This window comes from Musa acuminata, chromosome BXJ1-11 (assembly GCF_036884655.1).
Source record: "Musa acuminata AAA Group cultivar baxijiao chromosome BXJ1-11, Cavendish_Baxijiao_AAA, whole genome shotgun sequence".
Taxonomy (NCBI): Eukaryota; Viridiplantae; Streptophyta; class Magnoliopsida; order Zingiberales; family Musaceae; genus Musa; species Musa acuminata.
The window spans coordinates 86,098-101,156 of NC_088337.1; the positions used below are offsets into that span (position 1 = coordinate 86,098).

General features: G+C 39.8%; 1 pseudogene; it reads right to left on the reverse strand.

Moving 5' to 3' along the window:
• Nucleotides 1-8,457: 8,457 nt before the first annotated feature.
• Nucleotides 8,458-14,783, reverse strand: LOC103975198 (protein ROOT INITIATION DEFECTIVE 3-like; annotated as a pseudogene).
• Nucleotides 14,784-15,059: the final 276 nt, after the last annotated feature.

Genomic DNA, 15,059 nt, shown 5'->3' on the forward strand with positions numbered 1-15,059 from the left:
AGCTACGAAGCCTGATTTTGAAGGCACCAAAGTTTCCACAGCAACCATTTATCTGAATGAAGATGCAAAACTTTGGTGAAAAACTCGTTGGGAGGAGATCCAACAAGGTCGGTGTCAAGTTGACACATGGGAGGACTTGAAGCGGGAGTTAAGAACTCAGTTCCTATCGGAGAACACAGAGTTTGTCGCAAGAAGGAAGTTGAGACAACTCTACCAAAATACATTCGTCTGAGACTACGTGAAGCAAATTTCTGCGCTAATGCTGGACATCTAAGACATGTCCGAGAAGGATAAGCTGTTCAGCTTCCTTGATGGTTTGAAGCTATGGGCGCAACAAGAACTACATCGAAGGAATATCACCGATTTGATTGGGGCAATTGCTGCCGCAGAAAGGCTCACCAACTTTGTTTCCTCCGAAGACCTAGGAAGAAGGAAACAATCTTCAAGTAATCACCCTCTAAAATATTCTCGAGAGAAGGAGTTCGGAGGCGAACAAAAGAATAAGAGTTCCCGCAAAGGGCCAAGCCTGAAAGGCAAGGCTCCGAAACCTGGCTGATGCTTCTTGTGTAGAGGGTCGCACATGGTGAGGGAGTGCCCACAAAAACAGGTACTCAATACTTTAACAGCTTCCATTCACTCCCCGAAATCGAACAAAGGCAAGGCTATCGCTCTTAGTTCGAGTCGTTCTGAAGCCAACAACGACGATGAGAAGTCGCAAGGACCCCGGATGGATGCGATGTGTTTATTAAATGTCATGCGGGGTCAAGTGGGGGAGAACACGAAGACAAGGCTACAAAAAGCAGGAAGTGGCAAGCTGATGTATGTAGACATAAAACTCAATGGCCAAACGACCCGTGCAATGGTGGACACGGGCGCTACCTACAATTTTATTGCCGATCAAGAAGCAAAACGACTTGGGTTGATCTTGGAGAAGAGCCCGAGTCGAATGAAGGCAGTGAACTCGGAGGCTAGGCGAATATTCGGGTTGGCAAAGGGAGTTCCCATCAAGATCGGAGCATGGAGCGGGAGCACAAACATGATGGCAGTGCCACTAGATGATTTCCAAGTGATTCTTGGAATGGAGTTTATGCATGCGGCGAAGTTGGTGCCAATGTCGTTCCTTAACTCACTATGTGTGATGGGAGGTGACGACCCCTGTGTGGTTCCCGTCTCTCAGAGGGGAACCAAGGAACCCTAACATATATCGGCATTACAACTGAAGAAAGGGGTACGAAAAGGCGAACTGACATTCGTGGCTACCATGAAGCTAGAGCCACTCGACGAGAAGGCCACTCATGAACCTGCTGTGGTGGCGAATGTCCTGAAAGAGTTCAATGATGTTATGCCCCCCAAGTTGCCGAAGACTCTTCCGCCATGCAAAGGCGTGGATCATAACATCGAGTTGGAGCTAAGAATAAAGCCTCCAGCGAGACCACCCTACCTTAGCAGTTAGGTGAACTGCTAAGTGGTGGTCTCATCCGCAGTTCGAAAGCACCCTTCAGAGCTCCAGTTTTGTTTCAAAAGAAACAAGATGGGAGCTTTCGACTATGCATCGATTACCGAGCCCTTAACAAAGTGATGTTGAAGAATAAGTATCCCATCCTGGTCATCACGGACTTTTTCGACCTTCGGTCGGGGTATTGGCAAGTGCGCATTGCTGAAGGCGACGAAGCGAAGACTACATGTGTGACCAGGAATGGAACATTTGAGTTCTTGATGATGCCTTTCGGCTTAACCAACGCTCCGGCCATATTCTGCACTCTCATGAACCAGCTATTCAAAGAGTACTTAGATAAGTTTGTGGTTGTCTACTTGGATAATATCGTCGTCTACAGTCAAACGCTCGAGGAGCATGTCGAGCACCTTCGGATAATTTTCTAGGTTATCAAGGAGAACACTTTATTCGTGAAAAAGGAGAAATGCTACTTTACTCAAACAAAAATCTTATTCTTGGGGCATCAAATTGGTGATGGCTCAATTCGGATAGATAAATCGAAGGTTCAAGCGGTTGCGGAATGGCGAACTCCAAAGAAGGTGCCAGAGTTAATATCCTTCCTTGGTTTTATCAACTACTATCGACGCTTCATAGTGGGATATTCGAAGCGTGCAACTCCACTAACGGAATTGTTGAAGAAGGAGCAGTCTTGGAAATGGTTTGATAAATGTGAAATTGCATTCCAAGATCTAAAGGCTGCTGTTTTGGAAGAACCGGTACTCAAATTGCTGGACTATGGAGAGCCTTTTGAAGTCCATACAGATGCTTCAAACTACGCTATTGGGTGAGTACTCATGCAGGAGGGTCATTCAGTGGCCTACGGGAGCCGCAAGCTCAACAAGACTGAGCGACGGTATCCAATGCACAAGAAAGAGATGACAGCGGTGGTCCACTGTCTACGAGTTTGGCGACACTACCTTCTCGGATCGCGATTTGTGCTAAGGACAGACAACATCACTCTGAGCTATTTCCAAACGCAGAAGAAACTTTTCCCAAAGCAAGCATTGAGTCGGAAAGTGGAGCGCATGAATGTCGTACAATTGGAGGGCAAAGGCCAAGCAAGTCAATTGCACTCCAACTTCCTTTTCAAGATCAGGGATGGACTGTATAGTAGTAATCCCCAAGCAGTTATCCTGATGCAGCTCATCAAAGAAGGCAAGGCACGACGATTTTGAGTCCAGGAGGGACTTGTGTACACAAAAGGGAATAGGGTTTATATTCCTCGAGTGGACAATTTAAGGCGTGAACTCTTAAGAGAGTGTCACGATTCCCTTTGGGCTGGACGCCCAGGTATTCACTAAACGTTGGCTCTCATGGAGAGGGCCTTCTTCTAGCCGAAGATGGGGACTGATGTGGAGGAATATGTTTAAACGTGATTCACTTGCCAACAAGACAAAGCGAAGCAGCGAAAGCTGGTGGGACTTTTGGAACCATTGCCCGTACCAGAAAGGCCATGAGAGAGTATTTCTTTGGACTTCATATCAAGCTTGCCACTAGTAGGGATACTCGGATCGATACTCATGGTTGTCGATCGATTTTCAAAGTATGCAACTTTCATTGCTGCTCCCCTACACTGTTCAACAAAGGAGGCAGCCAAGCTGATAATGAAGGATGTGCTGAAGTATTGGGGAGTCTCGCACAATATCATCAGTGATCGAGATGCTCGGTTCCTGGGACGATTCTGGATCGAGCTATTCAAATTGTTGGGATCCAAATTATACTTCTCCATAAACCTCCACCCCCAAACGGATGGCCAAACCGAGAGGATAAACTCGCTCCTGGAGCAATATCATCGGCACTATGTGAGTGCCAACTAACGAGATTGGGTGAAGCTGTTGGATATTACCCAATTCTCCTACAACTTGCAGCGGTGCTCTGCGTCCTACAAGAGCCCCTTTGAGATTATTACAGGATAACAACCGTCAACTCCTCACACTATAGCAATCGGGTATGTTGGGAGTAGTCTGTCAGCCTACCACTTCGCAAAGGAGTGGCACTGAAATGCAGATATTTCATGGGCTTACTTGGAGAAGGCGGCAAAAAGGATGAAGAAGTGGGCAGGCTTGGGAAGGCGACCGCAAGAGTTCAAGGTCGGCGATTTGGTATTAGTAAAGCTCCAACTAGCATCACTCCAATTCTTTAGGAGCAAAGTCTACAAAGGATTGGTGCGCAAGTACGAAGGGTCCTTTCCAATTATCAGCAGGGTAGGCAACGTCTCCTATAAGTTGCAACTGCCGGCGTGGTTCAAAATTCACAACGTTCTTCATGCCAGCAACCTAAAAGCCTATCGCTCGGATCCGCTAGATGCTTCCCAAAATGTTCCAACTCGATTACCCCCTACTAGAGTCTCCTACTAGAAGCGAGTTAAAACCATTTTAGCAGATCGCAAGATAAAGCTACCAATGGAGTTGAGCAGATCGAGTACTTGGTGAAGTGGCGAAAGCTTCCCTGAAGTGAAGCCAGTTGGGAGCCCGAAGACGCCCTACGATATGAAGAAACAATTATCAACAACTACCAACAAGCGTCGACGAGGGTGTCGACAGCTTAAGTGGGGGAGAATGCCACAAACGGTCGTCGCACACCCGCAACAACTCCATTCAATGAACCGTTCATCACCCTCATCTACATGTACAGTTGCTTGGCAGCATGTTTTGTCTTGGTTTTGAGTCCTTTTACTTGTAAAAATGTAAGTTCAAACAAGTTGCAGTGCTACCGCTCACCGAACAAAGCAAAATAGCCCCAAAATAGCCCAAAACGGCTTCGTTTTCACGTGCCACGGGCTGATTTCTACAGCCCGCTGCTGCAGCCAAAACATCAGCCATCTCAGCCCCTTGGAATCACCCGAGTGGCACAGGGCTAGAGGGGGCTTCGGTATAGTGTCGAGCGTTGAACAATCTTTCGGAAGTTCGCACGTTACCTTGACGGGAACTTGTTGTCACGCTCGGCACCCGGTGAGCAGCTGTTTGTGGACTTGCAGTTGTTCGTTCAACCTTCTAAAGTTCTTGTTTTCCCTCTCTCCCTCTTTTCTCTTGTCCACACAAGGTGCTCACTGAATTGCTTGTAAAGCTTTCCCTTTTCGCGAGACGTCGGGACTTGTCTATCGCTCGTTCTTTGAACTAATCAACTTTCTCTTTTTATAGATCCTTCAGGACCTACGAGAGGTTGCAAGTTGGCTGATCTTTGCGGACACAAATCACAAGGGCGAAGCGCGACTTAGGCAATGCAAGCTAAGTTCGCGTCTTTGCCGCAAGGGTGCCTCGCGACATAAGCAACACAAGCTAAGTTCGCGTCTTTGTCGCAATGGTGCCTCATGCCTTAGGCAATTTCAGCTAAGGCCATGACAATAGGATAGTATTTTACGCATATTACCCAAGATTCAGAGCTCGCGTAGGTACTAGTTATGTTTATATACGGAATAGAAGAGAAAAACAATCGATGATTTTGAGTAGATACACCAAAGCTTATATAATGTGGACATAAAGCAGAGCTCGTTGTATTTCCAACCATCGTATCATATTGAGATACAAATATACATATAAAATGTCAACCTTTGAGAAATTTTACACCTAGCCTTTCTAGCTTTCGAGGTTACTAACTAGGCACCTTCGAATATATACGCATAAAGTCAGCTTTCGGTTTATCAAGTTTTCTGCTGTTATAAGACGGAGGTGGATTGTTTAGTCTCTAGACTCTGTTTTGGATGTCAGGCCACATTGCTTAAAGGTGAGCCATATGCAAGAGACATGACTGATGTGATCTAGGAAGTCCAATCTACTAATCAGATTCATGTTTGCAATTATTGGTTTTTCAATTTTGATTATGCTATTGGCTTTAATAATATTAAAATGACTTGATTTGGTTAATTCATATATGTATAGTGAGTTCGTGTCATTACAAACACTGAGCAACGTAGTCATCGGTTATTAAAAGGCTAACATTAGTCATTAGTTTAACCTTGATTAATGATTAGTCTAACAAAAGGTATAAATTAGTTGGGTTTTGCATATCATGCTCTTTGAAATTAGAAAAAGTTCTGTGCTTAAAATACATGACAATTTCAATTTTCCATTTTTAGATTTTCTTCTGTATATCAATTGTTGATATTTATTGTTTCACTATTAATGTTAGATTCAAAATATTCTAGTAAATAGGACCAATAAAACTGAGCCATGAAATGTATACTTGTTTTTTAGATTTAAGACCTTGTATCCATTCTTATCCGTGTCATTTACTTGTATATCAAGAATATGTCCTAGGCACCATGTTGTTGTAATCTTCCACTTGTTACGTAACTGCCTATCATTGTAGTTCAGGCTGCTCAACTTTTACCACCAACAAACATATTATTATTAGTTAAAAATATGTTGCAGTGTTTTAATTTAATGCTGATAGAATTCTACATCCTCTCTAAATTTTGTATGGCTGGTTCCCATTCAGGATTATGTACGAATATACATTCTTTAGAGTTGGATTTTACTTAATAGATCGAGTGATTGATAATGCTGTCACTTCTGTCACCTTAAACATGCTTTTTCTTTGAGATTTTCAGGCTAAGATTTAAAGTTGGCTTGACATGGCGTGGGAAAATAAAAAATTTCCATAATTTTATCCCAAGAGCTCAGTTTTTTTAATGCCCTCAAGTCGTGTGGGTATCACAACGATAATTATTTGTAAAATATAACACATTTCTTAGATATCGCGAGTTTTTGTGCTTCAGGCTTGTAGCATAAGTGCTCTTTCTCGCGCTAAATCTATACTATTTTTTTTTTTTTTGCATAAGGCTTTTTTTTGTGCTAACAATTTTAATCGGATTTAATAGTACATTGTTGCGTGGCAAAACATCTATACCCATAGAGGCTTCTAACAACAATAATTATTTTTAAAATATAACGTATAACATATACTATAAGGATTTTTGGTTTCTTCATATTTATAGAGGCTTCTTATCAAATCCTAATGGGTCCTATCATATTGGATATTGGATCTTTATTCAACTATTCAAATCACTTAGATTAGTAGATCTTTATCCAATAATCTTTTATTGGCTTTTATTGAATCTCATCCACAGGATTCAATAATTTAAGAGCTTATTGGATTTTCAATAAGATAGAGATTCCGATAGATATCTCATATCCAAACTTTTATACGTTGCAATGTGTACCATATGCGTGTGACCCTCTAGACTCAATATCGAGCTAGTTATGAGTTCTTCCATCTATCCTCACTTATCATATACCTTAGTCCCTCATCCATCTAATATCCCAGATATCATATATCGGGCATGGTACTATTAGACCCATACGGTTTTTACTCGAGTCTCGGTCTAATCGGATTCTCTCGGATAATTATTTTTCTCTTAATCCGAATGACCTAGGTTAGAGATTTGTTCGAGGAAGAACAAATGAGAGGTTAGAGATTTGTCTGAGTAAGAACACGAGATATTTCTCTCATGACACCAAGAACACATGATCCTCTATGGACACTCAATAGCCCTCGTAAGTTTGATTGTCACTCCCGATTACCGGTTGTGTTAGATCTAGAATTTTCAAACCTATAAGTCAGATATAAAAAAGTAGAGTACTCATACAAAACATCCTTGGTGTCTCATGTCTAAGGACCAAATACACCATTAGGATAACAAAATCGTTGTCTGACAATAAGGTATCATTAACTATCTAACATTCCATAAGCGAAACAATCAATGAACTTATTCTCCAATGAGAATATATATTATAGTCCTAGTGTCTCCACACGAGCAATTATGAGACTAATTGCCTCTATCATATAGATGGGTATACAACACACTAGTCTATTCGATTATCTTGTTGTCCCTTTTGAGTAACCTATGACGAAGGTTATTTAGGTTATGTGTTTAAAGGTGAATCGGTCTCATTATCATGATCTTATCACCATGAGATGGGTAGGTCGACAAAGCTCATCATAGATCGCACCATGTCTAATTGTGTACTATTCATCTTTAAGATATGGTTCTGAACCAGTGTCCCCTTAGTCATCCTAGCATAGAAGAGGCTCTTAGATATCGCATATCGTTGAGTTCTTCCATGTTCCATTATGGATTAGATTCGTCGGTATCTCTATGCTCATTATCGTGATCTCATCACGATCTATTCCCATTACACAAATCCATAGACATATATATATAATAAGTAATATAAAATAATAAAATATTAAATAATATAATAAATAAATAAAATGTATCATATCACACGTGTCATCATTCACATGATTAGCTTATAAGGCACCTTTAACTAGCAGTTTATATACCTACTAGATAAGTATATATATTTGCATACGATATAGATATATATTGAATATGTATGTGTATAACACGTCATATTAGGAGAAATAAAATTCTCCTCTCTCGATAATATTAAGTTGATAAACATAAGGCTCACCTATATTTTCAAGATCTTACCTATAAAATAGAAACTTATATGTTATAGTTTTAAAATATAAAAAAAAATTAAATATGAGTAAATTATAAGGGTTTAAGAGATCCATGACCAAAACCATAGAAAATGAATCTTAATCATAAATTGCATATATCATTATATTAATAATTTATTATGATTTAACATACCATGTAAATAAATTTTAATGTTTATTAATTGATAAAAAATTTATATATTAATTTTTTTTAAATATATAAATTATTTTAAATATGAGTAAATCATAAAAACTTAAGAGATCCAAGATCTAAACCATTAAGGTTAAATAAATCTTAATTATTTTACTAAATATAATATTCCTTAAACTAAAAGGTGCAAAACATAATTTAAAAGGGCATTAATCTGGCTGATTAAAAAGAATGCTCTCCAAAAAAATGAGTAAAAAACAATAAACATGTTCAAGCGAATAAAAAGATGAAAGTATCTTCTCGTGCTACATGTCAGGTGCATAAATGGACACATGATCTTACAAAATGTTTAACATTAATATAACAATCTTGGGCTAAGAAAATATTTCAACTGTTCAACATCATGCAGCCAAAAAGAATAGGACAGAATAACAATACATGCCTAAATATGAAAAGAAAAATTAAAAGTTGGCTATGTGAAATTGCAGGAATCTTATAACTGTTGCCCAGTAATTCAATAGCTTTCTACCTGGATGATGAAAACCAGATATGGAAACCTTACAGACTGACAGGTAAAAAGTAAGGAAAGATGGAAGGTGAGAATAATAAAACGGAAGAAAAGCAAAAGCGAACATTCCAACAAATGCAATTGACGGGCTGACATAATCTCGTGACTTGCTATAGACAGTTGATCCCAAAGCAACGTTTTTAGATCTCCATCTTACAACAGTCTCCATGGCCATCCATAAAAGATAGCAATAAAGATCACTGAAAACCAAACTCTAAGATACATGAGATCCAAGTAGAATAGCATATGATCCAAAGAGATTAGGCTCAGAGAAATAGCATATGATACAAGAAAAGCATTAAAAACCTGATTAAAAAGAAACAATAAGAGAATCTGATTGTTTAACACCCATAGCACCCATGCTAGACTAGATTGCACTGGCTGTGGCATGCTGGTTTAATACATGCTAGGTGCCGTGTGTTGATCCACACATGCTAGGTGCAGCATGCTGGCCGGCACATGCTGGGTGTGGCGTACAGGTTGAACTTACAAGATGGCAGCTGGTGCTGCATGCCATCAACAGCAGCGATCCCTCTACACAGCGACCGCAACAAGCATCGCTGCCTCCCACGCGGTAACTGCAGCTACATCCTCGCATTCTCGCAGGAACCCTTCATTCCAATAGTGCTACCACCGATTGCATCACAACAATAGCACCGAGTAGGGCAATGATTTATGCCCTAATCTTGACACCGGAAACAAGAGTTGAGATTACAGATTTACAGTATTATGAAATGGCCACCAATAACTCAGTGAAAACATAAATGGAAGCATTGGAAATTAGAATTGAGAACCGATTGCAAAAATACTTAATGATTTTAAAAAGGATTTACTAGGGAGCCTTAGTAAATTTTAACAAGGTGGGAGCTCAAGTTGTACGTTGCACAGATCTAGAAATACTGGAAAAGGGTCCCAAGATTGTGACACAATCTACTCATACATGAAGGTGGATGGACAGCTCGTCAAAATTTATCAGACTTCTACAGTGTTGGAATATCAGAGTAGGTTTGAAAGATTGTCAAATCAAGCTAGAGATTGATCGGAACGACAACATCTGGATACATTTATTGAAGGGCTTATTCCAGAGATCCGGTGTGAAGTTAAGGCTCGTCAACCCCACACTATGATAGCTGATCTCATTCGCACATCTACATGAGAAAAAAATCAACAGGGATAATCATGGAAACAGAAGTAACAACAACCAGATGATCAATAAGCCACCCACCCCATCTATTCCCAACCAAAGCCGTGACACCCGAGGACTAACCCAAGAAGAACTCAAGAAAAATTCAGCAAAGAGTTTGTACTATAATGAAAAGTGGAGTATTGAGCACCAATGTAAACAAGGGCAACATCTGATGATTAAGCCAATTAGAGAGGAACCGAAAGCAGAAGAGTTGGACTCCAATTATGAAGGTGTGGAAACTAATGAAGATATTGAAGCCATCACATACACAGTGCATGCATTGGCTGGCTATGCTAACCCACAAACTATGAAAATCAGAGGAACTTTGAAGCATCAACCTATCACTATTTTGATTAATACGTGCAGCACTAATAATTTTATGGACAGGAAAGTTGTAGCCCGATTAGCTTACCACATTGAAGGCTGTGACAGATTCGAAGTAAAGATAATTGATGGACGAATTTTAACTTATGATAGCAAAGGCCAGGAGTTTCTTGCAATGATTACTACACTGAAAAACTTACCTGTAGCTTACATTGTCAAAAAGTGGAGACAATACTTGATCAACGGATTATGATGCGTTGTAGATAGCCTATGATTGAAGTGTCGAAAGAGAAGCGTCCCGAGATTGATATTGCTCAGCCTTGAGGACAAGGCTGATTTGAAGAGGGAAGAACTGTTAGGACCCTTTTTTTTGAGCTTTTGAATAATGTTTATTAAGTCTATTTAGTTCAATTGTTTATTGAGTCTGTTTAGTTCAGTTAGAATCAAATAGAGATTTATTTAATATTTATTTATTATTAAGAGTCAAAGTCCTGGTGGACTCTAGGTGGAATTCTATAAATAGTGATATAACCTTTTCTTTAAATCAATCAATCAATGAAATGTTATTCCACTATGTGGACAAACCCTACGAGGCCGATCCCCTCGAAGTGATCAAGGAGGTCGATCCCCTCGAAGCGATCAAGGAGGTCGATCCCCTCGAAGCGATCATTATCATTCCCTTTTCTCCCCTTTCTTCCACGATAAGATCTCAAATGCCTTATAATTTGGTATCAGAGCGACGAGAAAACTCTAGGGTCTTATCATTTGGTATCAGAACAACGATAAAACTTTAGGGTCTTATCAAAATATGGACACAGTAGCTAAACCATCTATTTGTGGTCACCCTATATGGAATCCTATCCACAATTTTGCTCTATTGTAGGTAATATCACTGATTAAGATTAAAGGTTTGAAATCTCATCAAACATATTGTGAAAGTCCTAGCTAACTTAGCATATAAAGATTTTGACAAACTACCGAGCTCAAATCCCGCCTTCACTACTCGTCCGTTGCAAAAAATATATATATCACTAATTAAACTAAGAACCGACAGATCATTTTTTAATTGACTAATAAAGATTTTTTTAATCTTCCCCTATCTCTCCTTACACCACTAATCATAACTTGTGCATCTATTGATAGTGAAAGGTCCAAGTAAATACATAATTAGAAATCATAGTAACATAGGAATCCATTACATGCACATGTCATAACAGGAAGAGGAAAGAGCATCACATACTTAGGCATCCGAAGTAATTTAAACATTTTTTATAATAGAATCCTAGTTATTGATGTACCTTTCGCATGTTTCAAAACACGAGTAACATGCTTGGTTTTCGTATCCCAAACTCTGACAATACCATCTTCAGTCCCAGACACTAGAGTAACTCCATCCGTGCTAAATGCTAGCTATGTTATTGCCTTACTGGATGACAAAAACAGCTTAAATTAAATCACGAAAAGGAAAATGCTGAAGAAGAAAGCAAAATTGTGATTGAATCAATATACAAGATGCAGAAAGTGCACTTGAAGTACAAATATGTCTAACACATCTTGCAGTAACAAGACAATGACGATTTCCCAATTGAAACTTAACAAGGGTCAACAAAACATGAAACAATTATGATTACCCACAGAGCTTAGACTAAGCATTGAAGTTACACCTATATATTAGTGCATATAAGCATGCATGCAAGTCAAACTGCAAGCTAAATTACTTTAGTTATGTATCTCTCTAATGTAAAATGTTAAAGTCAAAAAAATATTTCAGCTAAATATTTCTTATAAAAGAAAGCGATTAAAGTCTTTTGGAAAAAAAAAAATCAAAAATAAGCAAAACCTTTGGTAAACAGACTCTTGGAACCCCAGGTCTTCTGCTACTGTTATACTTGATGCAGCCGAACAAACAATAAGGGCAGGAAAAGATGGTGAGATGTAAAATTCCAAGACCCAAAGGTAAAGTTAAATTGACTTTTGAGGAAAAGCAGAATGAAAAGCAATGACAAGCTTGCATGAAAAATTCAAGACTAAAACATCAAGATAAAGGCAATTTGGAAATAGAAAGCATCAAATACAACAAACCTCTGATATATCTAAGAACACAAATTAGATATATACAGTATAGTCTCTTCATAGAAATTTTCCAAACACACAAAACACAATTGTTGGTAAATATATACATGTATATAAGTGATTATCAAAACTGACTAACAGCATATTGAGACCTGTGATCATATAAGGCACCAATGATGAACATCCCGTGTATGCTATTGCAGTTGCATTCAGCATTTAGCGCTGCAATATATATTTTGCCATCTCGGCCACCAGCATAGAACACATGCTCCCCAGGATCCATTACAATAGCATCAATTATGGAAGGAAACGTAATGCTCCTCAATAACAAACCCTCAGATAGGCTCCATATCTAGAACATATGCAGTAGTCAAAAGAAGTTATCTTCAAAATCTAAAATACGAACATAGACAATTAGCACTGGGAGGACGGGGGATCAATTTTCTAACAACAGATTAAAATTATCTTTTCAGTTCAACATATAAGTAAATTAAGTTAAGCTTGCAGTAATAGAACTGACATTCTGCAAAAAAGGTGGTCATACCATTGAGAGCACCTTGACCCTAATAAGCATCTATAATCTACTTTATCATTACATTCATAAGGTCAAAGTTTAAATTGGGCTAGGACAAAGAAAGAATAAAGCAAATAACTTTTGTTCAAGCTACCAAGATACTGCCACTACAGTAAAATTTTGAAAAGAAAGATTCTTACCATCAGCATATTCAACTTGAGGAGCAGAGTTAGACTTTGTTTTGAAACAAAGACTAAGAGTAAGTTATGAGGTAATATATTATAAGCTATCATCTAATTCAGGGAAATTAACCTCTTAATTCAGATGCATCATTTGTGTACCTCAAAATTTTTCAGTTGAAGTTACACAACAGTGAAGTCCCTCAGCATCTGGTTGTGTTCCTATTGACAACTAATTTCCTAATATAACCAACTACTCTTTTCAAAGAAGTACAAAGTGTAACAACTAACGAACCTTACATGTTCGATCCTCTGAGGTTGAGATGATAATGGAGTTGCATAACCCATGTCCCGTAACAACATCAGTGACACGTAAAGCATGTTCCGAAAAGCTATATCTATAAAGAACACCAGCAGAAGCCTTTGCCATGTCATCAAACATCCTGACAAACATTACAAAAATCATATTAGCATTTTAGACAAGACAACATAAAGGAACAATTTCAACAAGAAAAAAACTAAGTAAGAATTACATACATCATAAGGGACCAAACTCTGACAGAGCCATCCTCAGACCCTGCTAATGTGCATGCCACCTTGTGAGCAATTTCCCACTAGCAACCTTGATAAATTTAAAGATAAATCTAAGCTTTTCTTATGAGTTTTTCTATGAAGAGAGGGAGCTAACAAGACAAACATTAGAAAACAAAACAAACTTTGACATCAAAACCAAAATGAAAGCATAATACGGCCCCTTTGACTTTAAACAAGGTGGATGAGAGAATCAAGAACAGATTTGGCCACACAGACCAAAAGTCGTGCATCAAAATTTTGAGTCCCAAGCAGACGGAAAATTCTCATACCAGTGTCTTAAAGAGAAGACGACAGAAAAAGCAAATCTTGCCTAAGAAATCAGAAGTGGAAAAGCAAAAGATTACCTCCCATTGGTAGATGATGCCGGATGGTCCTCCTCCCATGATGTAAGTGCCTTCTGAATTGGAAACAAGCGGTCCAATCGGCTCAGCCGGGAAGCTCCTAACTTCCACCTGAGGCTGAAACATAGAGCGAGAATTATGAGATCGTTTATCCAACACGAGTATGAAACAGGGCGTGAAGTGGAGATGTGGAAGAAAGGTTCGAATTAGGACTCACCTTATCCCAGGACCAGAAGAAAATGGGGCAAGAGGCGGAGGAAGGGGAATCGCGGAGCTGCGAGGAAGCGAGAAAGCGGCCGGCTATGGAGAGGAGGCCATGTGGAGCGGAGGAGCACGAGCGGTACCGGAGCTGCTCAGAGCCCGAGCGTAGGTCCCAACAACCGATGCCGACGTCCACCGGGGAGGAGGCGATCACCACTTCCATCGGTGGCGAAGAGGCGCCGCCAAAGAAAGAAGGGGTTTTGAGGATTTTAGAGTAGGCGTTTCGGATCACGAGAGTATAAACGGAGCTCGCGGGCTACCACGGTGCGCATATGCTATCTCTGTCACCTTCAAGCAAAATATGAGCAGAAACTGCCTATCTCTTCTCAAGGTTCCGGCGGGGTTGTGCGGCACTCTTCACCCTCCACCGTGATCGGACTTCCGGAGCACCGCTGGCGCGTCGTCGGGGACAACGGAGGAGAGGAGTATTCGAAACGCCGGGGACTCTACGAAGGTGGCGGCGGAGGCCAAGAAGTGGCCGGAGAAACCGAGGAGGCGGAGGAGGAGCCTGCAGACGCCGCTCTTGGCGCCGATTGCTCCAAGCAGCTCCTAAGTCGTACCATCCGGTTTTGTTTTCCCATGTTTGTCCACATCGACGGATGAGATCCATTGGCTGAAAGCATCTCAACCGTTAATCGATGTGTATAAACACCTATGATCTTATTGGACACCGACTTCGATCCACAAGATAGGCTAATGTAATGAAGAGAGCCTAATTGGGTGAGCAAACGGATCAGGTATTGGGTTAAACGAATCCGAATCCGCATACAAATTCAAATAATACTAAATTCTTTTTTTTATATTTGACTTTGGGTGTCTATATACTTTCTAAGTTTCGCATTAACATATATTCTTTTTCAAATTTTAATATCTCATTTTCATATAGAACTCCTACAACATACTACACACACATACACAAACAACTC